Source organism: Pinus tabuliformis, chromosome 8 (assembly GCF_031772625.1).
Source record: "Pinus tabuliformis cultivar Carrire ecotype Pingquan chromosome 8, CPIR1, whole genome shotgun sequence".
Lineage (NCBI taxonomy): Eukaryota > Viridiplantae > Streptophyta > Pinopsida > Pinales > Pinaceae > Pinus > Pinus tabuliformis.
Genome location: NC_142294.1, coordinates 925,596,536 through 925,622,719, shown reverse-complemented (window position 1 = coordinate 925,622,719; position 26,184 = coordinate 925,596,536).

Here is a 26,184-nt window from a genome sequence, read left to right as displayed (position 1 = left end):
TTTGTTGCTAGGTTTGAAGCATGTTGATTTAAGATTCAGTGAGAATTGTGTTTATGGAAAACAAAAGAGAGTCAGATTCCTCACTGTTGGGAAAGAAAAGAAGAGTGAGAAATTAGAGCTTGTGCATATAGATGTATGGGGACCTGCTCAGGTATCGTCTATCGGTGGCTCTGGTTATTATGTTACTTTTATTGATGATGCAACCAAAAAAACCTGGATTTATTGTATTCGAAATAAATCTAATGTATTTGATACTTTTAAGAAATGGAAAGCTTTGGTTGAAAATGAGACATGAAAAAGGTTGAAGTGTCTCAGATTAGACAATGGAGGTGAATATTGCAGCAAAGAGTTTGATAGGTATTGTTTAGAGAATGGAATTCGAAAAGAGAAGACAATTCCAGGAACACCACATGAAAATGATGTGTTAGAAAGGATGAACAGGACAATCATGGAGCATGCAAGGTGCATGAGATTGCATGCAAGATTGCCTTTACAATTTTGGGCAATGGTGTAGATACTACTATTTACCTAATAAATAGAGGGCCTTCAAGTTACTTGGATGGTGGTATTCCAGAGAAGGCATGGACAGGTAAAAAGGTAAACTACTCATTTTTAAAGACTTTTGGTTGTGAAGCCTTTGTCCAGATTAATAAAGAAAATAAAACAAAGATTGAGGAAAAATCAAAGAAATGTACCTTTATTGGATATGGTGTTAATGATTTTGGTTATCACTTTTATGATTATGGAAAACAAAAAATCATTAGAAGCAGAGATGTCATATTCAATGAAAAGGTTTTGTATAAGGATCAACTACAGGAAAAGAAACTGAAAAAGAAAAGAAAACAGAGAATACACAGTGGTTGATGAGATCAAAGAAAAAGTGATGGTGCCTAAAAATCATAATGATTAACAACCAAAACAACAACAACAACCACAACAAAAACAAGCACCTCAAACACCTAAAAGTGGTGTTATAAGATCTACTAGGATAAGTAGACCCCCTGAACGATACTCTCCTTCATTATATTATGTATTGTTGATGATTCTGGTGAACTAGAATGTTATGAAGAAGTAGTGCAGGTAGAAACTAGGAAGAGGTGGGAGCAAGCCATGAAAGAAGATATGGACTCCTTAGCACATAACCAGACTTGGGACTTAATCAGGTTGCGTGAAGGTAAAACATCATTGCAGAATAAATGGGTTTACAGGTTGAAGGAAGAAGATGGAGGTAGAAAAAGATATAAAGCTAGACTTGTGGTGAAGGGGTTTGAAAGAAAAAGAGTATAAATTTTGATGAGATATTTTCTCCTGTTGTTAAAATGACTTCAATTAGAACTATATTAAGCCTAGTAGCAGCTGAAGATTTTCATCTTGAGTAGCTTGATGTAAAGATATCCTTTCACCATAGGGATTTGGAGGAAGAGATATATATGAAACAACCACAAGGAAATGAGGTAAAAGGGAAGGAGAAATTAGTGTGCAGGTCGAAGAAGAGCTTGTATGTCTTAAACAGGCTCCAAGGTAGTGGTATCTAAAAATTGACAGGTTTATGTCTGAACAAGGTTATACTAGATGTCACATTGATCATTCTGTTTATCTCAAAAGACAAAATGATGGCAACTATATTATATTGTTATTGTATGTAGATGACATTCTTGTTGCAGGTTCTAACATGCAGGAAATAAATGTGCTCAAAAGAAAATTGGTGAAATCATTTGCAATCAAGGATTTGGGTGCTGCAAAACAAATCCTTGGTATGAGAATAACTAGAGACAGGAAGAATCGAAAATTAACATTGTCTCAGAGTGAGTACATAAAAAAGGTGTTGAAAAGATTTAATATGCAAAATGAAAAACCAATTATTATACCTTTGGCTAGCCATTTCAAACTAAGTAAGGAGGTGTGTCCCAAGACTCACGAAGAAATGGCTTATATGTCTAAATTTCCATATGCATCAGCAGTTGGAAGCTTAATGTTTTCAATGGTCTACACAAGCGCTGATATTGCACATGCAGTGGGAGTTGTAAGCAGGTACATGAACAATCCGGGAAAAGAACATTGGATGGCGGTGAAGTGGATTCTCAAGTCTTTGAGAGGTACCACAAATTAAGAATTATGCTTTGGTGTTTCAAAAATTTCTCTACAGGGATATGTTGATGCAAATATGGTGGGTGATAGAGATAACAGGAGGAGCACAACATGGTATGTGTTTACTGTAGGTGGAATAGCTGTCAGTTGGGTTTCAAAACTACAAAATGTTGTTGCACTCTCAACAATGGAAGCAAAGTATGTTGCTGCTATAGAGGCTAGTAAAGAAATGATTTGGTTATAAAGGTTTTTGAATGAATTGGGCAAGAAGCAGGAGTTGGGTAGGTTATACAATGATAGCTAGAGTGCCATACATCTTGCAAAGAACTTTGCATTTCATTCCAAGACTAAACATATACAGCTCAAATACCATTTCATACAGTTAGTGTTGGAAGATGGATAGTTGAAGTTGGAAAAGATACATACTAGCCAAAATCCTACAGATATGTTAACAAAAGTTGTAACCAGGGAGAAACTGAGATTATGCTCAGTTTCAATTGGTCTTCAAGTCTAATGAAGAAGATGAGAATCAGTCAGGTCCAAAGTGGAGTGATTTTCCAACAAATGAAGTAGTGGTGGAGTTGCTATAATCAGTATCTAGGTGGGAGATTGTTGGGTGTGGAGCCTGATTATCTTCTTTATTCAGAGGTATCATCGCATTGGACCCCAATTCATAATGTGGCGGTACTGCCTCCCATAACATTTGCAATGCAAGGGGGTCCCCGGGGGGGGGGGGGCAGGGGTGCGGTCGCCTTGTAAAATGTTGTAATTTCATAGTCAATCTAGGTCATTCATTAGGCGGAGATATGACAGTAGAAGTTATGTTTAGTTTGGGGTTTTTTTTCCCTAGAAGGAAACACCCTCGCTATATATGAGGGAATTGTATTGTGTCTATGTAGATCTGTATTCCGAGTGCAAAAGAGAGAGGAGTTTATGTGAGAGCGAAGAGGGAATTATAACGGATCTACTGTAGGTTGTATCTCTTCATTCTTATGGATAATATAAAGGGAAGGACTGGTTGTTTCTTCGTGGACATAACACAAATTGGGTGAACCACGTATATCTGTGTCTCTCTTATTTTATGTGTTTATATTTCTGCAATATATTTATGTCTTCCATTGCTCTGTAATAGATAATTTTCTAACAAGAAGGAGCTTTGGAAGAACTCTATATTGATATCTTGGTAGGTAGCCTAGATAACACCTAGATGTTGGTAGGTAGCCCATATGGTACCTCAATCCCTATTGTTATATTGGCAGGTAGCCTAGATGATACCAAGATGTTGGTTGGGTTGGTACCTTGGTAGATATCCTGGTTGGTACTTAGATCCTTTTTGATGTCTTGCAAGGTAGCCTAGATGACACCTACATCCCTATTAAGTTGGTGTCTTGGAAGGTAGCCTAGATGGCACCCAGATCCATATTATGTTGGTGTCTTGGTAGGTAGCCTAGATGACACATGGATCCCTGGTAAGTTAGTGTCTTGGTAGGTAGCCTAGATGACACTTCGTTCCCTGTTGAGTTGGTTTCATGGTAGGTATCCTAGATGACACCTGGATCCTTATTGATTTGATGTCTTGGCAGGTAGCCTAGATGACACTTGGACCTATGTTGGGTTGGTACCTTAGCAGTTAGCCTAAATGCTACCTAGATCCCTTGATGGGTTGTGTTGTTGCTGTGACAATGACCATCCCAAAATTTTGTCTATGTCAATTTTGGAGCCTAAAATAACTACCATTTCAAGCCCACTTGAGTAGTCATGTTGTTTGATTTGTTATCTATGTGTTTTCTCCTAGTGTTACATCCTCCTAGGTCAATGTTTTCTAAGTGTCATCACCTAACCATTAGAAGCACTTGATCTAGTTAGGTTTTGGTTAGGTGAATTCATGATCTTTCTCCAATTAGAAACTTTCCTTGTTTTCATGCACACACTTGAAAAGCACTCAAAAGTATGAAAAAACAAACAAAAGAAATAAAAACACTTACAAAATAAAAACTCCACTCCAATTTGGTGAAGACATGTGCTCAATTTGAGTTCACTCCTTTGGTTTGAAGGAGTTCGCCCTCCTTGAGCACACTCCATGTTGAAAGGATGTGCCTTCCATGAGTGCACTTATTCATGTTGAAGACATGCACCCTTTCTAGATGCATGCTTGAGCCAACCTTGTTGCATGAGGGTGAACTCCTAGAAAATAGGAGCCCACTTAACTTCTTTAACTAACCCTCTCATGCGACGACAAGTGGCACTCATGCATGAATGCTTTTTGCATGTTAATTTCTTTAAATCAACTTAGTTAATAATTATTCTTGCATAATAATTCCATAGGAGTTGGGTGCACAACTAGGAATCAAGAATATCTTCATCAACCAGTGCACTAAGTTTTGCATGCTTAATATTTCCATTACATTTCATGATTCCACTACCAAATCTTACCTTTATTCTTTTCAACCTTTTGTTTTTCAGTTTGTTTACTGGTGTTTATGCTGAATTTTCATGTTACAAGTGCTAATCTATTGTTGCATGTAGAAACTCTTCACATTCTTGAAACCCTTCATCTTCCACCATGCATGCGACAGTAGCTATAAAGCCTTGAAGATATTTATTTTCCTCATCCTTCAATCAAATATTCTTGTTGAAACTTGTTTTTGAGCTTCCAACAGGTAGAGCGCACTTCTTAAGCTCAAACCTTGATCAATCTCGAAAATTGCACCTTGTTTGATCAAGTTTTCCTCTAGAGCGCACTCCTTCACCATGAATAATTGCACCTTCTCTTGAGTGCATGAGAGCATCACGAAGGCAGGAAGCATCTCCATTCAACCCTTCGACATGTGACAATGCACCCTCCTTTTCCTTGAGCACATGGGCACATTGTGAAGACTTGAAGTCTTGTTAACCTCTTCATTTGTCAATTTGAAGTGCGATAGCTCACCCTCCTTAACTCCTTGAGCGCATAAGCACATAGGAAAGAGCTAAAGGTTCATCATTCCATCACTTTGATCCTTTAGGATGTGCCATTAACCCTAGATGAATTTGTCCTCTTGTTTGAGTGCATGAGTGCATTGTAAAGCCCTGAATGGCTTTGGATGTCCCTTCTTGCTTTGAAAGTGTGCCCTCCTAGTTTACATGCTCATTTTCTCATGAATGAAAGATATTTTGGGCTATCATTCATAGTTTTTCATGTTCTATAATCTGTAATGGTTCATTCCACATGATTTTATAAGTATTGTTGCATAGCTATGTTGTTTTAAGCTGATATTGTCACTATAAGTGTGTTGCCCCAAACAAGTGTTCATGCTACAAGTATCACCACCTTGTCGTCATTTGTTGGAGCCATTCCACCTCGAAAATTGATCCCAAAAAAACATTCAGAAGAAAGTGCTGATGAACCCATAAAAGGTACAAAGCCAGATGTTCCCATATATGCATATACACAATGATTTATCGATAAGGATATATAGGTTGCATGGACAAATATTTACAACACAGTCATGCAGGAAAGGTTTGTTGAGGACTTCGAAGATTTGCATGCATACATCAACATCAAGAAGTCTAGAATGCATAGAATTGCATGCATATTCCCGGTCATTCCGTGTGCATAAGTGATTGAATGGATCATTACACATATGTATGACTCACACCTTGATCTATGCAGTGACAGTGACAATCATCTTACCACCTATTTTGGTGAAGATATTCAATCATATTATAATTTGCCCAAGCCCAATGAACGTGCAAATTAAATTTTTTACATGAGATGGGATACCCTCACCACAAGAAATGTTATAAAATAATGGTGTTGAGAGCCTACCAATTTTTGCCATCACCCGTCTGCAATGTATCTGAAAAATATTCTCAGAGATGTATATCAGTACTTGATATCCATGTATTGTTGGTTATATGGGTGTAAGAATGTTGAGGTGTGTGAGGAGAATTGGACATAAACTCTCAATATAGTGGTGACCCATGGTAGAACCTTCAATTGGGTGGATATCCTGTCATTTGAGATGTAAGGTCAAGTTGGGTAGGAAAGAACATCCTTACGAGTGAACCAGGCACCAGAATTCTACATGTATGCATTTCTCTTAGATAGAATTTTTGCACAATATGTGTTCTCAAGAATGAACTATAGTTGGACCCCTCAGGAGAAGTTACCATTTTACTTCCACTACAATTAGAAGCAAGCTTCAGAGGTTTGTATGAAAAATTGGTTGAACACTTATTTGTAGTAATATTTCACCTGATATTTGATATTATTCCTCCTTACATGATAGATCAAGTAAAGGAGTCACTTCAAGATGTCGAGGACTATTTTGTAGCTCTCTAGGGTACATACATTAGGTACTTTTGTTTTCATATATCCCCTCATATTATGCCACGATATGTGACCAACAAGGTGGTAATGCAAGAAACTGCAAATCAGCTAGACAAGTGATTGTCAAAAATTCTTCACAGGAGGAAGAAAGCCCCATGGCCTACCTTTCTGTTGAGGACCGAATTGTATGACTTAAAGAGCCATAAGGAAACAACAATAGAGATATAGGAGTTGGGCCGCCTACATTTTGCCACTAAATATTTACATGGATATGATCCAGGGTGAATTGTCAAGAAACATTTGTTGGTCACAATATGTGGTACTCATCAATGTCCACTATAGAAGATGAAAAGATAAATAACTAGTACAATGTCAACATGAAGACACATCAAACAATTGAAACCAGTTCACCCCACAATCCACTTGCTCAAGATTTGCAAGTGCAAGAATAGGAGGAGATAGCGCAACAAGCAAAGAAAATAGCTCCTAAGAAAAGGATCAAGTATTCCTCAATAGGTGAGAGTAGAAAGAAATAGAAATTTGATCCTTTAGACCTAGGAGCAAGCTAATCGGAGTAAGGAGAATTAGAAGAATAAGATAGGAATATTTAGCAAGATGATTTGTTTGAGAATTAACAAGAAGAATAAGAAGAGAAGAGGATGATAGGAGAAGAGTAGTAGCGGCAGTCCTTGGAGGAGGAAGTAGCACAAATATTGGAAGAAGAACAATTGACTCAAGAGATGGAAGAGGAACAGTTTGAGGAAGAAGATACCATACATCCAATGGAGGAAGAATTAGATACTCCAGGAGAACATCTTCTCAGAGGTTTTCATCTTCCATTCGGAGATATGGGGATCACACCTCCACCAACCAACTAAGTCATGGATGTATGCAATATAATGTTTGATCAGTTGAAGAAGAGGATTGTGCAAGAAAGGCATAGATATTTCTCAAAGGATCCTCTGAATCCAATCTTTGTGTTTATAGGTAAGGTGATAACCGCCAACACTAGAAGGAATATGAGGGAAGTCATGGCAGAAAATGTTTTATTTGCTATTGTGGCACATGATAACTCTGATTATTTTTTGAATGAGAATGCTAAGTTGAGAATACAACATGCTGCGATGAAGCAATAGGTGGAACATCTTGTGGAAGAGAATCAATAGTTTTCATCATAGAACTTCAACACCATTGAATGCCAGTCATCCATGCAAGAAGATTTGGGGCCAATGAACACCATGGTGTGACTATATGATGAGATGATACTTATAAAGTAGGTCATGGCTCCTCTCATTGGCATTCAAAAGAATGCATAGTAAGTGGTGAAACTCTTGAAGATAATAAATAGAGACGTTGACCAGATACAAGAGTGGACTACCAAATATATAGACACCCCAGAACAGTTGGAAAAGAAGGATAAAATTTCCATGGAAATAGATAGAGTTTAGTTGAGACTCCACCTACAAAAATACTCACATCTTGGAGCACATTTTGTTAATACTAAGGCTGTGTATAACTGACTACATAATGGGTTTGAGTCTCTAACATAGAAACATGGGATGCCCACCATTGGATCTCTTAAATAAATCAGAGGAAAATAAGTCATCTTCCAGGAGATCAAAGAATATATTGAATAGATCAAGCACGCAATAGAACGGGAAGGACTGGAGGTTACCAAAGAGATTATTTTGAAGTATGCCTTTGTACCAGTAAAAGTTCACATGAAGCTCTCATGGGTGTGGAATAATTTATAGTCAAGCTCCAAGAACATACTGATGGAGGCATTGGAAGTGAAGATGCGCTATAAAGGGGACTTGCTAGTTTGGGTTGAAGCCATCGCAAAGGATTTCAGAGTGTGGCACACTTACATCACAAGAGAACTCTATGAGGAAGAAAATGATTTATCCATTTGATGAGTCTTTGTCCCATTGCCATTTTGTCCTATTAGGCCATTTCCTCATTTGTAAATTGTCTTGTGTAATAAATGTTATGTAATGAATTCCAAAAGACACATGTGGAATATGAAAAGCCACACATTGGAATGTAATGAGTCATGTATAGAATATAAATAGACATAGAATTCAAAGAGTCATAAGGAAGCTCAAAGTTTAATGTCAATTGTTATAAATAACTCCTTATAACTCAAGCAAGGGGATTTTGGTAGGCTTTAGATTTTAGAGGTCTTGCCTTGGCTTCTCTTGTAATACATATTAGATAGATTATTCTTTGGAGATGCAATTTGTGGCTTTGTGTTCAACTATTGTATACAATGTTTCATTCATGTAACAATGTACTTGGGATCTTACACTTATAATAAAAATCTAAATGAACCAAAATTCCTTCATACATGTATCATAGATGTAGTTGGACTATTCTGGTTATGTTTATGGTATATATAGCTTTATTTACACACTACATTAATGAACTAATTCGTTGCTTAGATATGGCTATTATTGAATGAATGTTGTTATGATTTAACTATTGTTGTTTATTATTTGGATAATCAATAAGTCCTCAATAATTATTTATGTTTATCCTCAAGTCCCTTTTTAAGATAGTACTATTACTTTTCTAACCAATGGCATGTTTCCCTCACTAGCTGTGGAATTATCCCTAATATACCTTACATTGGATGTCTCACAAAGCTCACATTCTTGTTTCCCCAAAGTAGTGTGTTTTCTCATGTGTTGGTTGGTAACCAAGGCATATCTTTAAATCATTCCAACATTGGTTGGACCATATGACCAGATGGGACTCCTACACCAAATAGTGCGAGATCTAATTGGGACTTCACATTAGGGAGATCCCCTTACAATGTTGGTAGCATCCAGTACCATCAACAAGTTGATACCTTGGAAGTTAGCCTAGATGGCATCAAGATATCTAGCATTGTATATGTTCATTTTTATACTCTTCTTAGAAAATTTCAACTTAAGGTCATCCTTGTACCATTTGTACAATTATGAATACCTACCTAGTTAAGAGGGAGTGCTGAGAAATGTAACTATGCTCAATCTTAATAATTTTTATTGTACTTACATAATTATATATTTACTATAAAATCACAGGAAAGAAAAAAGAAAAAAAGTATTTTGAAAGCATGGGTTTCATGCTCTATTTTATTGTGTCAACTAGGTCAAGCATGTTATTCATGCTCCTAGGGTTTCTTAAGTCAATAAATTCCTTTTTAATATGTATAAGGCCCTTATGGGCATATTGTATCAAGAAAGAAATATTATCTTTAAGTTTAAAGTGTCAATTTTGGACTCCCAAGAAGACAAGTTAAGGCAAGAGAACGAAATAGAAGTCAGTGAATTCATCCTCGAAGAGGCCCATTTGACCCTTGAAGTAGGAATAAATAGGATGAGACTTTGACCTATTTGGAATCCATTGTGAAGCAGGATTGATCTACTTAAAAATTAGAACAAGAAGACAAGTGAAGGCAAGAGAAAGGAAGAGAATTCAAGAGAAGGATAAAAATACTATTTTTTCACCTAAATCATTCACATGTTTGAGTTTTCTAGGATTTATGCTACTGCTACAGATTGAAGTTGTGGGCCAAAAATTGCAAGACTCAAGTTGTAGGCCTAGAGCTTGAAAGTTGAAAAAAAGGCACTTTGACTTTCGTTGACTTGGGAAGACCTTGAATCTTTTAAAGGGGAAAATTTGGAGGGTTGACTTGGTACTTGGTGGAAGTCCTGATCTTGTTTTTGTTGGCATTATGATGCATGTGTTGTCCTTGATGGCAACTCACTTGTAACAGAACAAGTATGTAGAAATTAGATGAATATACATGTTAAATCAAAGGCGACATAATGATGGAATACATAGATATCAGAGGGGACATAATATGAATCTACAGGTCATACTAGAGGTGATATAATGATGGAACACAAAGATATCAGAGGTGATAGAATGATGGAACAAAGAGATATTAGAAGTGATAGAATGATGGAACAAAATAAAGGTAAAAGGTTTGATACAAGGAAATTGTGTTAGGGTTGACCTTGATAAGCAACCTACCTGATGAGTTGTGCTTGATGACAACCTATTTCATGAATGGAATACTTGATAAAGGTATAAAGAAGATGTGATAGAATGCATGGAAGTTGTGTTTATAGATTTGACAAAATGCAGGGCAGTTCAGAGGAATCAATTCAGAAGTGATGTATGATGACAACTCACATTATAACAAGTCAACTTAGAGGTAACAGAGTAATGGAACAAAAGAACATGATGATGGGACAAAGTATTTCAGATCAAAATCAAGAAATGAAGGAAAGAGAATTTTTTAAGTTGTATACGTTGTTTAACCTAGTCCAAGTAGCATATACACGCGGGTACACAGAATAAAAGGAATGTATATGTATGCACATAGTTTCACAGAAGGAAAAGTGTTTATGGGTTGGAAAATTAAGGTTAAAGAATACTAGGGGTTCCTACCATGGTATCGGCCCATAGTAATGAGTGCGGAAAAGAATATTAATCCCGTCAAAGAATACCATCAGCATAACTATAGTTTTGACCCAAGGTATTGAAAAAGGATAAAAATATATGAGGTGAAGATCAAAGTGTGAGGGTGTGCAAGTAATGAAAATATTATGAAGAGTTAGATCAAAAGAAAATATGCATGTTATGGGTTTTGATGGTTTGCTTGATCTGAGCTAAGGATGCACCTATGTGTTTTATGATGAATGAGATCTAATGATGGATTAGGATCATGAGAGCTAAAATGACTTATCATTGTATGATCTGATAATGGATAGGCTAGATTTGAGTGCTAACACATGTTTTATCCTTTATATGTTATGATATGGGTATATTTGAAGTTTTGAAAATTTGCAAAGTTATGTCATTATTTGCAAATCCATACGTAGGTTTGCCTTGGTGAAGGCTCGTATACACGTGGATTCAACACTTCCAAGTAGCGTATGCAGAAGAAAACATTTTTGTTTAGAGATGACTGATCTATCTAATCAGTGTTGTTGGTTTACTGCTATTTTCCAATGATGTCTTCATAAGATGTGAAGTAAAACTGATTGTATAAGCTGATTAATTCTGGCTGATTGATTTATTGAGTAAGAAGGGTGATCTTTGTTGCTATCCGTTTAAAACTCTGTAACATGACAATAGATCTTTGGAATGTATTTGGGCAATACAATTTATGGTTCATAAGTTTTATGATTCGGTATCTCTAGAGGTATACGCAGGTTGGGTTACGAAAAGTAGTGTATACATGCAGGTTGGCTTCATTGAAGTAGCATGTACATTCTAACATATGATCTTTGAGGTTGCAGTTGGTTTTGGTTGTTGATGCAATGTTTTAGGTTCAACTTTGTGTTTCGGTGACATTGATCTGATTGTTCAGATTGATTGATTGTTGATAGATGCAGTTGTATTTGATGGCTGTATTGCAGTGGTGATTGATTTTGAGTTTCAATGTTACTGATGGTTCTAGTATGAAAATTTGAGGAAACATGGCCTACATATTATGTTGATGTATACCAGGAATATCCAGTTTGAAAATTTATGAAACATGGTCCCTGGAGGATACTAAGGGTTGGAGCCTTCAGTGAGGAAGTCGAAGCTTCCTACCAATAGGGGTTGGTGATCAGATTAGGGGGTTGTAGCTCCCTTCTAGCAGTAGCTAGAGAACGAGTGAAGGTTGTAGCCTTCTGTAGGTCGTCGCCTACGTACTGGTAAACGTATCAGCTAGTACAAGAGCTAGGGGGCTGTATCTCCCTTCCATGAGAAGATAGAGAATTTGAGACGGTTGTAGCCCTCTAGAGGTGGGTGCCTGCATAATGGTATGAGTCTGTGCCAACACAAGATTGTAAATAATATTTTCTTTATATTAGAAGAAGACAGAGAAAACAACAATAGGTGGTTTTTCTCCCGCATTAGGTTTCCACCTTAAATCTTGGTGTTCATATGTGTTTCTTATGTGTGATGGTTTATCTTGTTATTTCAGCACATGGTTACTGTTTATCTAATGTTTAATAAAGTACTAATGCATTGGCTGAAGACAAACATATGATGGATTAGTTGACTCATAAGTTCACTAGATATATGCTAATTTTCCTAAGAATATTTGCATACACATGTAGGTTCCATTCAGAAAATTTGCGTATAGAAATATAATTATGAAATATTTATTTGTAAATATTGATTCAACTCCCCCACCCCCTCCTCCTCAGTATTTTCCCCAAAAATCGTTATTAGAGCAAGTCCTTTGGCAGAAGCTTGATTGCTTGAAGGAGATCTCTTGTAACAATGGGAAAGAAGCAAAATAGGAAATCACCTCAGAAGAATAAGACATCTCAAAGGAATAGTGAAAGGAGAGACAATTGGCTATTAGGTGGAGGCAAGTATTCAGATTCAGAATAACCTCAAATTGAAGATGAACAAGCAAAGAAGTATCAGGCACTAATTTTTGGTCTTCTAGTGATACAATTCTCTGTTCATGCAATATTGAAGATAATGAATGTGACAGTGAAACAACTGAATTTTCTCTTATGGGTGAAAGTGAAAGAAAAATAATAGAGACAGAAGTTAAAAGGCTCACAGATAAAATTAGAGATCAACAAGATATATTTGGAAAAAGGGAGTGTACCTACAAAGAAGAGATTACCAGGTTAAAAAGTCAGTTGGAGGAAGGGAACAAAATAAGGATGCAGTTCAAGGAAAAGGAAGATTAATGTCAAAGGCTACAGGATGAAGTAACATCATTGAGAAATGGAGTGAATGAAAAGGATACAACAATAATGAAACTAAAAGAAAGAACCAGTTACTGTGAAGGTCTTGAAGTTGTGGTCGTCTCTCTAAAAGAATATCTTAGAAATTCAAATAAGCATAATGAAGAACTACTTCAAGCATTTGACAAATAAGAAAATGAGGTTATCAAATTAAGGCAACGAGTGGATGAAGGAAGAAAAGTTGAAGAAATCATGAAGAAGCAGTATCTGGAAAAGGAAGAGCAATATCAGGTTGAGGTAAATATCATAAATGGTAAATTAGAAGAAAAGGATAAACTTTTACAATTTCAAGACAATACTAAGATTTTGGATAATATTATTAGTATTCAAAGGTCTCCTACCATCAAATCCTATCTTTGTTTTCATGAAACTGTTAAAAGTGAATCTAGCTCACAAACTGAGTTAAGGAACTCTAATGCAAAATATGAAATTCTCAATAAGGCGATAAGAGGTTAATGCCATCAACAACCAAGGGAAGAAAGTCTTCAAAGAAAATCATTTACTCCTATGGAAGTGTTAATTGATTCTTTCCTTTGATGAATAATGTTGAATGTTTTAGATGTCATAATTTTGGACATGTTGCAGCCATATGGAGAAGTAGAAAGTTTCAAGCTAATAAACATCACATAGAAAGATCATCAACTTCCAGGTACTTTAAGGGATATTGTTTTTCTTGCAATGTGCTTGGTCACAAATCCATTGATTGTTATAGAAGGAATAAGAAACATATAAGATGTTATTCTTGTAACAAGTTTGGGCATGTAGCAAAAGAATGCAGGGACAAGTCTATGGATCGCCGCAGACAATATAATAAGCAAACAAATAAGAACATTTATATCAGAAAATCTGAAAAAGATGAATCCACCAAGAATCAAGAAAAGGAAGATTGGATAAGACGTGATCTTGCTTTCTACACATTCGAAGACGAAGATGATAGTGGATGTTCTTGTCACATGACTGGAGACAAGAGAAAAATGGAGTCTCTGATAAAGAACCATCATGGTAATGATATTCTTGGAACTGATGTTTCAACAAAAGTTCTAGGACCAGGTACAATCAGAACAGACTCAAGAGGAACTGAAAGTATGAAATTTCAGTGTTCCAATTTTCATACGCATATATTATGAATACAAGTAGTGTATATATGTGAGTTAGAAACTATACAGTTGTGTATATGTTGGTTTAGTAAAGAAAAAGTGGGATAGACTCATAAAAAGGGTCTGATATGGTTCAGACAATTATCAATTGTCTTTTCCGTTTTGATGGTTGATGATTACAGTCTATGGATGTTATTTAAAAGTAATTTCTACCCTCATAAGTTGTTGATAACGTGATGTATAACTAGTTGATGATGATACCTTGATGATTCTTATTGATATATGCAATGATCAGATCTGACAATGAACAATTGGCACAAGTTCAGGGGGAGAATATGCTATGCTTCTAATAATGCATTGTTGGCATTATGTTTAGAAGTCTTTTGTACCTAATGATTCCTATCAATGGTGAGGATTCTTATGTTTTTGAAGTGTTTAAATGATGCATCATACTATGTTGCGGTCATGAATTTCCTATGATGAAATCACAAATGATACTTTGTTTGAGCCACTTAGTTGTTTTGATGTTGTTGATCAGATTTGTGGATGACTCTTTTGATGATGCATATAGTTATGTTTCTTACATAGTAATTTTCATAATTTCAAGGAGAAGAACAAATCTTGAGTACACATCTTCATTATATGATGATGTTTAGTCTCACTCATTTTTGTTATGTTTCTACCATCATGCCTTCAAAGAATCATGCATAGATTTCAGATGGTGTAGTTATGAATAAGGTTCTTTGATCTCACATGGTATATTGGTTGAGGATCGTTGATCTTGATGGTATCAAGAAAGTTCGACGAATGAATATACATATTATGCTGAATAAATGAATTTCATATTGGTAAATATTGTTGGTTGCCAAAGAGAATGGTGTTATTGCAAGTTTCATGAAGACATAACTATTTGAAGATATAGCTATTTGATGACATGGCTATTTGGAGACATGGTGTAATTAGTCACATAACGATGACTATTACTTTATTATGATAGTTTTGATACTCACATATGTTTATTACCATGGTTGATGCTAATAAGATGTGGGATGTTCCCTAGTGATGATACATGGTTGATATATTGAGGGTTATTGTGGAAATATTAGGCAATTCTTGCCATGATGATGATGTTATGATCATGAATGATGACTATGGTGTTTTCACATACATATGATATGATGTGAATGGTTTTTGTATCATTACTTGGATATATGGCATATGCTTAGTTGATTCATGAAATGCTATAGATAAAGGCCTTTTCTAATAAAGAAAAAGAAAAAGTTGGTCTTGATAAGGTCAAGAGGATGAGTTGATATCTATATGAATCATAATTAGTCTAAGGTTGATGATATTAAAGTTACATTGACATATCTTGCGAACTAATGATGGACATATACAGGTTGTTGCTCTTGATGCTGCTAACAGATGCTTATGGTGAAGATCATATATGATGTATGATAGTTGCTGATAACTATCATGATATTTTTTAGGTCTTTGGTCTTTGTTATAAATGTCATCTATATCATTTGATGTAAAGGTAATGTAAAGACCTATGATGTAATAATTTTCATATTCAGTCATGTATGGAATTTTGAGATGATGTCAAATATGTAATCCCACTTGGTTGGGTGGTTGAGTCAAATTTGTATCCCCACTTGGTTAGGAGATTGATGTATGTATGAGTCATTGGTGATAGGAAGGCCAATCACACATAATTGAGTTATAGTTCATGTTATTCTTTTGAAAAATATTTCTACCGACTTTGCATGTGCTCAAGGGGAACATGGACAATATAGTGCATCTCAGCATGTACTAAGGGGGAGTTTGATCAGAGAATTAAGCATGTGCCTAGGGGGAGCACGATCAATGTGCATATTCAACAGTTGAGATATGGAAATTTTCATTCAACATTGGTCAACCATTTTCCCTTGATGTCAAAGGGGGAGAGTAGCTTGGTGTTTGGAGAGTAGCTTGATGTTTTGAAAAGCTTGGTTCTTGTCTTGATGTTATTTACAGGTTGTGGTGACCAAACACCAAAGTGGTCACTGTTGGGCATGGAATCCCCCCCCCCCCATGGCATGTTTTGGGGATCAAAGCCCAAGTTTGAGTAATATTGTTGTAAAGACTCTATGAATTGCGGGCTCGAATTGTATGTTAGAGTCATAGGGCTATCCACCCTAAGTTTTGAATGTAGTGTTGGCCTACCCATGGTCCACGAACCATGGGATTGTATAAATAAGAGCGTGGTTCTAAGTTGTAAAGAGAACATAATAGAATCATAGAGAAGATGGATAGAAAAGGGTCTTAGAGGGTAACAAAAGGTGCGAAGTGTGTCTTGGGTCAAAGAGTAGGAAGAGGTTCTGCAGCTGAGTGTGCAGAGGCCTGGTAGAGTCTGCAGCTGAGTGCGTGGACCCCTACAGCTGAGTGCACAGGGCGGAGTCGAGTCTGTAACCAGGGAAGAATAATAATAAAGAGAATTTTTATCTAAATTCCATGTATCCATTTTGAATTATTATATGGATGATAACTTTTGCAATTATACTATTTTATTTATTGTGCACACTTGTATGAATGGTGAACATTGTTAAGTATAACTAAACCCATACAAATAAGCTAAGGTAAGTAACTAATAATGGGTACTGATAAGGACTTGGGTAATAACGTTGTTCGGCCCCCGAGTAGGGCTGCGCGAAGGCAACCTCTCAGGTTGCGAGGTACTGCTAGGTGGGAATAGTGACGTGCATGCAGGGTCAAACCGTGGACCCCCTGAAACACATCAGGACATCCCCAGGGTGCAGAAACCTAGTTCTAGCACCCTCCCATACTACTTCAGGTGAGACCTTAGTTCTCACTCTGCGGAATGTTGTTGAAAGGGCCAGTAGTATCGGGATTTGTTTGGCTAAATCACCTTTGAACTTGGGTCAGGCCCCAACAAGACCACAAATGGTTTCGTTGTCGTGACCAGGATCTGCATAAGGGATGTCTGATGTCGTGTCACTGGAATCTGACCAAGAAAGAAATTAAGAATTGGCTAGATAGAAAGATTCAGGAGTTTGCGGTGCAGGAAAATAGGAATCCGTGAATATCAAAGGAACAATGGTTGGAGCGCTACTTATATACAAAAATCTATGAAATTTTCTTTGCATCCTTTCCCTCTAAGCTATATGAGTGGATTGCGAAGCTAGCAGATAGTCATGGAAGGTTTGGGCTCGACAAACCAATCATGTGGTTTCCTGAGTTAGTGCACAGACTAGAAGCATCAGAAGATAAGATTGCGTGCGCTATGGACCATTGGCTCGATCGAATTATAGGAGGATTTATCAATGAGTTCGCGGTAGACATAGCAGACAGCTACAATGAGGTGGAATGACGCTTCCTCAAAGGACTGCGAGGTAAGTACATTAAATATTTAAACACTTGGATTAAGATGTTATTGTGTGAAAATCGGATTATGCGAATAAATTGATGTTTAGGGCTATGCGAAGTGGGAGGATCTATAGAAACGAAGGTAGCGCAAGGATAGAAAATAGCCCCTTGATTTCGCCTCGGTGGGAAAGCGAGGAAGAGCTCATGAAAGTTTGTTTGAAAAGCCCGGTCAGTATGATAAGGCAGTGAGTTCCGCAATTACCACCTCCACCTACATCGCCACCAGTCTCACCATATTCACCTCCATCTCCACCCACCCCACCTCTGCCACCACCACAGTTCAATATGGCGAGCGCGATTAAACTGCTGGTATTCAAAGGAGTAGGGAACGAAGATCCGGACCAATTTTGGTTCATAGTAAAGGTGATATGGGAAGCACAAGGAGTCGTGGATGACAATATAAAGAAGGCTATGCTGGTAAGCACATTGCAAGATTGCACAATAAAGTGGTACATTAAGCATTCTAATGACCATCCAAAAGTAGGGATCGCAGATATCTAGGCCGCGCTGAACAGGGAATTTAGCATGCCAAAATTGGAGACATAATCGATTGTCAGGTTTAAAGAAATCATGATGCTTTCAGGCGAGACCCCATGGGATTTGGATCAGAGACTGAAGAGTATGATTCATGAAGCCAACATGACCTTGACGGATGGACATCACTGTGCATGGTTTGTAGTGTCACTAACTCTGCATTTAAGGACAACGCTGTCACACAAAATCTTTCCACCCAGGCCGAAGCTTTGGATATTGCAATGAGATTGCATGAGACCCCTATACAAGATCCTGGTCTGGGAGTCCAACAAACCCAGGCACAACTGCAAAATTTTTGTTTAGAAATGTAGAGTTTGAAACAGGATAGGACACCTCGGCTTGAGGCACACAAGGAAGTATGATGCATAAAATGCAAAGGCCAGGGGCATGACAAGGACCACTATTCAATTTTTGTGAATTACTTGGCGGGAGGAGGGCCGATTCCATTGAGACAAGAGGTACAAGTAGGACCAAGTGTGGCGCCTACATTATGATGTGTGATCTGTCAAATAGGAGGAAAACACACAACGGATAATTGTCATCTATTGTAGAAGTATATGTAGACGTCGCAACAATTGTTTTGTAATTTCTGCAGGTCAGTAGGACATGATGAGTGCACCTGCAAAATATATGAACTAATGATGGATCAGACTCCTACCTACAGAGTACAGATCGAAACATGAGCCCTCGACCGAAATGCAGCAATGGGGCCCGCTGGATTTCAGGGTTACGGATGGGGTCGAGGTGGAATGGGACCAGGAAGGGGTCATAGAAAACTAATTTGTTAAAATTGCAGAGGGCCATGGCACTGTGCCCGCGATTGTACGAATCCGACGAGAACATCATGTTTATATTGTACTCAGTTTGATCATGAGACAGAATATTGCCTTACACTAATAGCGAGGCTGTGTGAGAAAGGGGTACTCCAGCCACCCCTGACTCAGAATTTGCAAATGATGAGGTCTGAGCCGTGTGAAGAGGACCCGAATGTAAACATAGTGCTCAGAAGCAGTATCACAACTAGAGATAACAAAGGTAAGCAACTAGAAGAAAGTGCGTGGGTTCACAAGGATCCTACAAAGGAACCTAAATTTGATTTGGAGTGTGTGAAGGAGACATTCATGGAAGCTAAGAAGAGCTTCACAGAGGCCTCCACTTCAGGTAGTAAGGATCAACCAGAACCAAAGATGGATACTTCAATGCTCACTACCTTTCTGGAGACATGTATGAAGCTACTGTGTGACAACAAGGCTATGAAAGGACTGCAATAACTTATCACTAGGTGCACTGGGTCAGGAGAACCACGCATAGTCCGAAAGCTCAGGAAACATACATCGTGAACAGGAAGGGAAATGAGGTTGACTACGCAAATTGGAGAATACGAAATGGATCAGGTAATTCTGGATCTTGGATCAGATGTGAATGTACTGCCGAAACAAACATGGGAGCACATGGGTAAGCCCACGTTGCAATGGCCCCCTATTCAATTAAGAATGGAAAATCAGCAAAAGATCCTACCAATGGGGAGATTAAAAGGAGTAACAGTGGATATTGAAGGTGTGAGCACGCTGGCAGATTTCCAAGTGATAGAGAATGTCAATGACAATAATCCCTATACTGCGCTACTAGGAATAGATTGGGCCACTAATATGAACGGAGTAATAAATGTGAAAAAATGCAAGATGATTTTTGAAAAAAAGTCATTGTACGTAGTAGTACCTTTAGACCCTGCGGAAGGAGCGCGCTACACAGAAACGGTGTGCGATGATGAAAGTGATGACGATCTCGAATGTATCTACAAGGTAACCACACGAGAATAGGATTGGGTGAACCCAACAGCAGATGGTAGAATTTCGTGGGAGTGCGACAACTCCTGCACTTTGGATTCAGACGAAGAAGTAGAATGATGGTAGAACTGCTTACACGAAGTAACCATGGTAAATTGCAATATGATGATAAGGTCACTACCTTGTGTGGCAACAGAGGCAAGGGATCTGGCTATGTATGATGGGTTGACATCAGTGGATGAATTCCTGAACAAATTTGAGAGTGAAGTGCTAGAACAATAGCGGTTTGATGCTCTGAAATGGGCACTACGTGCTATGCCCGCAAGATGGTGGGGTACACATCAAAGAAGTTTTGAAAAGTGGTGTTACTACAGAAGGATGATGATTATGCAATTTATAAAACCTCTGCTACAGATGAGAATCGATTTTGAGGAACGAAACAACTTGCGTGAGCACCTTTCCAGATGGATATGAATGTATGGTACATAGCCCGCACAAACTCACACTGCTCTCACAATAGAAAATAGCAACGACACGTAGAATCAGGACCGTCAAAGCACGCCATAGATTATCTGGGGAAAAGCCTTTGATAAGGTGTGTGAGGCATTGGACAGGGTCCACCATGTGAAATGCACTGACTAGGACCTACGCGTACTAGCGGTTCAATGGGCCTATAGGACTATGTGCAAAACTCTGACAGTGAGAGAAATTCCAAAGATGTATTATGAAGCAGGGGCTGTAATCTATGAGGAACATGTGAAGCTGAGTTTGCGTGTAATAGCACCCATAAATACAATGATTCACGTGGACCAGAACGAGGAAACTACACAGTTGCGCGAAGCAGAACATATAAGTCTTTAGGAAGAGATTCAACAGGGAAAATTTAGACTTTGTGAACTTGAAAAAGACCGGGTACGGCTAAGGGAGAAATGCGCTTCAATGGAAATAGAGGTCAAGAGGTTGGAAAATAAAATAAAGGAAGACTTTCTCATTAAACCAATGATGGAAAGGCAAGGTGGGGCTGATCATACTGACGAATTGGAGGAATAACACCAAGAATTGGTTAGTCTGCTGCCGTGTCTAGGACCACATATCGGCAACCATAGTAACCAGGGAAGTGCATTACACGAAGTAGGGCACATGGTATCGATCACCACAATGGTAGATGAGGATTCTCCACGAACCACAGAAAAGGATAGGACGGGGCCCCGCATGGGTGGTATGACCACTTGACTAGCCATAGGAAGACCAGTCTTTGCGCTCCAGGCAGTTGAAAGAGAGTGCGGGGCTATAAATTATCCTTCCTGGGAGTTGCGTGCTTTGAGAGGTACGTGCAAGAGCAGAACGTCACGGGGTCTGTGACCATGCATGGAGGGCTGCACTGCCGCACGGGTTGGCTGGGAAGTGACCGTTGGTGTCACTATTCATGACAAGATGTCCTATTTCAAGCCAAATGGAGCGGGTGATGGGCATTTAAGACACGATTTATGGGCAAGATTTGGGAAAATATGCCGCCAAGAAACCATTGATGGCATGGAATTGGGGCTAACGGTCGAATTTGAATTCAAAAGGCGCTATAAAACTCACAGGGCTAGCTAGCGAACAACACTTGGTTATTTGAGAATTGAGTGGTTGAGCAGAGCATAGAGTGTTGTGAAACTAGCACTAATTGATCCCCTAAGCTCGCAAGAAACTGCATACGGTGTAGAGATGATGACATCAACTAGGGATGGGTTAGGAATGGAAGAAGGAACTATCGGTGAGGCTGCGTAGACCCCCATGGTGCAGGATGTTCTCGAGGGTGCTAGGGTGGTAACGGAAATCCTTAAATCACCACAGACATCATGGCCAAAGAAGGATAAGCAAGAAATGGGACTAGTACACATGTCCCCGAGGAATCTGCGACATAGCAAGTTGTCAATGGAGGAAAAGGGGAAGGTAGTCACAATTGAAACAGATGAGGAAGAAGAAGACTTGTAGGCCTTGGTCACTGTGGTAGAAGAAGAAGAAGAAGACATGGAAGAGGATGTCCAACCATTGTGCTCTGTAGCGAAACTGCCCACGTATGTCCCTCCGTGGAAAGGGAAAGCCAAGGTACCAAAGGATCTAGATGCAACAAAGAGTTCACTCCAGATCCCGCTCCTCCCCGATGGTATTGTATTTGAGGGCTCCCACCTAGGCCGCGTGCCCACCATGAAATTTAAAGACTGGGACCTTGCAGACAGTAAGAAGTTCCAGCATATAAAAATGGAAAATTTGATGAAGCAGAATACTGAGGGGGTGGTGATAACGTTAGAGCCACAAAAATGGTTGCGCGGTGTGGAAACTGTTGGATTACTGCACCTATTATGGATACCACATTTCCACTGCCCGCCCATCACCATTTTTGTCATCAGGCAGCTGCTCTGCCTGGTGGATGATGAATATCTATGGCTAAAGGAGCCTATTCCCATCACGATTGACCTCATCCACCGAATTTCTTATCTTCCTTATAAGGGAAGGGACCTCGTGACAATAGCTAGGAAAAGTAGCGATTTGACTCTCGCAGAGGCCATGAAGGCCAAGCATAAGCTAGAGAAGAAAAAGTGGGGCTACGCTATCACCAACATCAAGGGAAAAGGGGCGGGCATAGCCACCCAACTCCTGGCCGGTAAAATCATGAGAAAATGTTGTGTTGATGAGGTACTAGCACCGGTGGTCACGTTGGCTGAACAGTGTGCAGAGGGGGTCCAACTCAACTGGGTTGAGTTCCTCTGTGAGGAATTTTTGTTAAACTATCGTGAGGCCCAGGAGTAGGGTAAGACCTTCCATTATGTGTGGTTTCTCTTATCCATCTCGCTGGCAGCAGGAGAACTACCATAGGGTAGTCAGTTCCCGACTATTGACCGAGGCTTACCAGAGGCCATGAAGTATGCTTCGCTCTGGGCCACCAAGGATGCGAAATGGATTCGTGATACAAACATTTTCTGGGTGCTCATGGAGGCAAGCATCTGAATGTGGATTAACAGGAGGCCACGCCTATCACCTACGGTGCACAATAGCATGTAGAGTTTTGTAGACTTTAAGGTGGATATGAACAACATATACATCAGGGTGTGAAAGGATCTAGCACAACAATGGACAAAGCTACCATTTATAGTCACTGACATTGCAATCTTCACTGTATTAGAGACATGGCCTCCCGAGTGGCGCGCCCCAGATTTGGTGGAACTGGAAAAGGCAGCAGCCCAGAGAGAGAAGGATGATGCCAAGCTACACGTCACCCAACTAGCTGAGAGAAGGCAGGATGAAAAAGTAGCTGTCGAGGTAAGGGTAGTCTGCGAAGTGACACAGAAGGCCACAGAATAGAAGAAGGCCGTAGAAGCAACAAAAACAACATAGGTAGTAGAGGCACAACAACATAGACAGAGGAGGGCCAAGCAACATCCTCAGGGCTGGAGGCAGAGGGCACAGAAATAGTAGAAGAGAGCATAGACCCAGGGACCGCGTCTACACAACTCAAACGATCGCGCATTGTAGAAAGATCAAGTCCAAGAAAGAAGGTCAAGGCCTCGAAGCAGGCCATCAACCCGATCACGTTAACTGAAGGTGATCTCCATGACATCGGCGAGATGATCCGCGATGTCACCAGTGAAGCACTCAAAGAGTTTATGACGGAGCACCAGAGTGTGTTGGGGGCCCTTAGGGTGCAACTGTAGGAGTTAAAGGTGCGCCCCCCTTAGGAAGTTATCCTATCCACCCACATCATAGTGGGCGCTTCAACAACAGAGTAGATGTTGCGCATGAGGATGGCTGACACAATAGTGTTGCTAGAGGGAGCGTTAGTATCAGTAGATGCGATGGACCGAATGACAGTTAGCATGATGAAAGACCTTGGCCTTAATATAGCTGCCCTTCCTCGGGAAACACTGTATCAACTACAAGATGGGATAACTGTAGAACTCCGCGCCAGGGAGAGCCACGATCTAGGTTCTAAGAAAGTAGAAGATTAATATAGAATAGCTTAGCTTGAAGCACGATGAGTTGGTGTCATAGAAGCAACAGTTGGTGCAGACAGTCGATGACGCTTGCGACACATCCCAGAGCTGCCTATCATAGCAAAGCTACTGGTAGAAGTGTGGATTCACAGTTTGGCAAGTGGAGTCCGCGATGCAAGAGAAGAGGCAACAAAGGTTCAGTTGGAGTTGAACTTTCAGATTGTCAAGTTGCGGTTGAAGGTGTAGCCTTCCACTCTCCTAGAGGTTAGAGAGTAGCACGCCAATGCTATTGCAGCAGGAATGGAAGAGATTGGAGGTGCAGTGCGTGACTGTACCAACATGTTGGAGCAGGTGCTTGAGGTCCTCACAACGTTGCAGGAGGACCCCAACATCCAATGGCTAGAGACAGAGGCACGCGAACTCCAGCAACAATATGACAACATTAGAGGGACTGCGCAGATAGTAGTCCTTACTCAGCGGCTTGCAAGGATGCAACAACCCAAGGCATAATAGTAGAAGGTGGATGTGACGCGCCACAAGGAAGCAGTTCTCAAGGCGCACGTCCAACCATGGATTGATGAAACCTTCACAATCACGACAAATATTGAAGGAAAGCTCATGCAGATTCAGGGGATGCATGCACAGATGTAGGGCTATACGCTGGACATAGAGGTCTCGGAAGACAAAGTGCAACCGGTTTAGTAAACAGTAGCTCAGTGTGCTATAGATATCAATATTGTTCAGGACTAGCTGGAGGGACTCGGTGCCAAGATCTCCACGCCGATAGAGTGACTCGAGGATGAGTCACGATGTTTGTGTTGGGGGCTTGTTGGGCATGGAATCCCCCCCTGCACAGCATGTTTTGGGGCTCAAAGCTCAAGTTTGGGTAATATTGTTGTAAAGACTCCGCGAATTGTGGGTGTGGAGCGCAAATTGTATGTTATAGTCATAGGGTTGTCCGCCCTAAGTTTTGAATGTAGTGTCGGCCTACCCATGCTCTGTGGAGCATGGGATTGTATAAATAAGAGCGAGGCTCTAAGTTGTAAAGAGAATAGAATAGAATCATAGAGAAGATGGACAGAAAAGGGTCATAGAGGGTAAGAAAATGTGCGAAGTGTGTCTTGGGTCATAGAGTAGGAAGCGACTCTGTAGCTAAGTGTGCAGATGCCTAGTAGAGTCCGCAACTGAGTGTGTGGACCCCTACATCTGAGTGCGCAGGGTGGAGTCGAGTTTGTAACCAGGGAAGAAGAATAATAAATAGAAGTTTTATTTGAATTCTTTGTATCAATTTTGAATTATTATATGGTTGATAACTTCTGCAATTATACTATTTTATTTATTGTGCGCACTTGTATGAATGGTGAACATTGTTAAGTATAACTAAACCCATACAAATATGCTAAGGTAAGTAACTAATAATGGGTACTGACAAGGACTTGGGTAATAACGTTTTTCGGTCCCCGAGTAGGGCTGTGCGAAGGTAGCATCTTAGGCTATGAGGTACTGCTAGGTTCGCGTAGCAATGTGCATGTAGGGTCAAACCACAGACCCCCTGAAACACATCAGGACATCCCGAGGGTGTGGAAACCTGGTTCTAGCATCCTCCCATACTACTTCAGGTGAGAATTCAGTCCACGCTCCGCAGACTGTTGCCGAAAGGGCCAGTAGTACCAAGATTTGTTTGGGTAAATCACTTCTGAACCTGGGTCAAGCCCGAACAAGCCAACAATTACCATCAAGTCCAAAGGGGGAGATTCTTGGCATTATGATGCATGTGTTTGGAGAGTAGCTTGATGTTTTGAAAAGCTTGGTGCTTTTCTTGATGTTATTTACAGGTTGTGGTGACCAAACACCAAAGTAGTTTTCATCAAGTCCAAAGCGGGGGAGATTGTTGGCATTATGATGCATGTGTTGTCCTTGATGGCAACTCACTTGTAACAGAAAAGTATATGGTAACTAGATGAATCTACATGTCAGATCAGAGGTGACAAAATGATGGTACACAGAGATCTCAGAGGTGACTGAATATGAATATATAGGTCAAATCAGAGGTGACAAAATGATGGAACACATAGATATCATAGGTAATAGAATGATGGAACATAGAGATATCAGAGGTGACAGAATGATGGAACAAAATAATGGTCAAAGGTTTGATACAAGAAGATTGTGTTAGTGTTGTCCTTGATAAGAAACCTACCTAATGAG